The following is a 2,500-nucleotide window of genomic DNA, read 5'->3' on the forward strand; positions in this document are numbered from 1 at the left end:
AATTGGCCCTTGGACTGGCACTATACAGCCTGATCTACATTGTCAGCTAAAGACATGGATCTCGAAAATCGATGAGGCGCCTCTGAAGCCAACTCAGAAGGTTGAACTACTCAATGCCTATGCCCTACCCAGATTGTTATATCCTGCAGACCACTCGGACTGCAAGCAATCAACTCTCCGTGGGTTGGACCAAGAGATTAGAAAGGCGGTAAAAGGATGGCTCCACCTTCCCGCTTCAACTTGTGATGGACTGTTATATGCCAGAGCCCGAGACGGAGGCCTTGCCATCTTGAAACTGGAAAAAACAATCCCTTCGGTTCAAGTTAGAAGGCTGCAACGTATAGCAAACTCGTCCGATGCTATCACCCGTAATATTGTGTCCTCGCATGGTATGGAGGAAGAATACCGTAATTTGTGGGTACGAGCAGGGGGTGACAGTGATGCAATCCCAACATTCGTTCTCAGGGACTCGGTGTCAAAAGAACCTGTATATCCGAGACCCTGCGATTGGAGGGAGCATGAATTTCAGAGATGGTGCGAAAAGCCGGTTCAAGGAAGGGGCATTGTAAACTTTGCGCATGATAGAATCAGTAATGCTTGGTTGAGGCCATGGTGCGGCTTTAAACAATGCTTCTTTATTGCAGCACTACAACTAAGGGCAAATATTTACCCAACAAGAGAAAGCTTGAACAGAGGCAGAGATGGGGCCTTACGTTCCTGCAGGAAATGCTCTGCCAGACTCGAGTCCCTTTCGCACATTCTCGGTCAATGTCCTGCAGTACAGAAAGCAAGAATTGCGCGACACAACAAGATCAGTAACATTCTGGCAGACGAAGCGGCTAGATTGGGCTGGTCTGTATACAAAGAGCCACGGTTCATATCCGAGACGGGAGAGATGAGAAAGCCTGACCTCGTGTTTGCAAAAGATGAGGAGGCGGTTGTGATCGATGTCACCGTCCGTTTTGAGCTTTCAAAGAATACCTTGTCAGATGCTGCCTCGCACAAAGTTTCGTACTATACCCCTCTTGGTGATCAAGTCAAAGTGCTGACGAAGGCTAGCAAGGTCACATTCTTTGGATTCCCGGTTGGGGCAAGAGGAAAGTGGCCCCTTGAGAATAACGAGGTACTTACCTCCCTGGGCCTGACCAAACCCAGAACGACATCACTGGCCAAGATGATTTCCCGCAGAACGCTGCTTTTCTCTCTTGATATTCTGAGAATGTTCTGTGGAAATTATGCGGTCTATGAACAGTCATAGACAACCTCCGAAACAAATAATAGTTTTGTTTTAAGATGTCATTTGTTTTAGATTGATTTTGTTATTTTCGAAGGTGAAGTCGGTTTTTATTTCATTTTACTATTTTCCACAATTTAGATTGTTATTTTCCAAGACGAAGTCTTGGTTCTTTTTTTTATTGTTAGTTTTTTTTTTAACACGTCGTATTTGTTACTTTAGAGCTTAGAGGGGACTTTATTTTCGCCTTACTATTTTCTGCCTACAAAGAAGATTAAAAATAAGCTTTTTTCAAGATGGTTTTGTTATTTTCCAAGGTGAAGTCTTGGTATTCTTATTTTACTATTTTCCATAAAGAAGACCTTTCTTTTAGATTTTGTTATTTTCCAAGACGAAGACTTGGTATTTTTATTATATTGCTATTTTTTACACGAAGCTTATTCAAGAGCACTTATATAGATTAGACTTTGTTATTTTAATTCTTTATTTTTGGACTACATCAGTTCGAGAGTCCTGTAACTTACTATTTTCTGCCTACAAAGAAGATTAGAAATAAGCTTTATTTAAGATGTTTTAGATTAGATTTTGTTATTTTCCAAGGTGAAGTCTTGGTTTTTTTTATTTTACTATTTTCCACAAAGAAGACTTTTCTTTTCTTTTAGATTTTGTTATTTTCCAAGACGAAGACTTGGTATTTTTTTTGGTATTTTTTACAGGAAGCTTTATTCAAGAGCACTTATATAGAGTAGACTTTGTTATTTTAATTCTTTATTTTTGCACTACATCAGTTCGAGAGAAGACTACAAACCAGCTTTATTTAAGATGTTTTAGATTAGATTTTGTTATTTTCCAAGGTGAAGTCTTGGTTTTTTATTTTACTATTTTCCACAAAGAAGACTTTTCTTTTAGATTTTGTTATTTTCCAAGACGAAGACTTGGTATTTTTTTTATTGCTATTTTTTTTACACGAAGCCTATTCAAGAGCACTTATATAGATTAGACTTTGTTATTTTAATTCTTTATTTTTGGACTACATCAGTTCGAGAGTCCTGTAACTTACTATTTTCTGCCTACAAAGAAGATTACAAATAAGCTTTATTTAAGATGTTTTAGATTAGATTTTGTTATTTTCCAAGGTGAAGTCTTGGTTTTTTTTATTTTACTATTTTCCACAAAGAAGACTTCTTTTCTTTTAGATTTTGTTATTTTCCAAGACGAAGACTTGGTTTTTTTTATATTGCTATTTTTTTTTTTTTACACTGCTTT

The sequence above is a fragment of the Petromyzon marinus genome, unplaced genomic scaffold, assembly GCF_048934315.1.
Source record: "Petromyzon marinus isolate PM22_M1 ecotype Great Lakes invasive population unplaced genomic scaffold, UKy_Petmar_22M1.pri1.0 PM_G_Scaffold_111, whole genome shotgun sequence".
NCBI classification, from domain to species: Eukaryota; Metazoa; Chordata; class Hyperoartia; order Petromyzontiformes; family Petromyzontidae; genus Petromyzon; species Petromyzon marinus.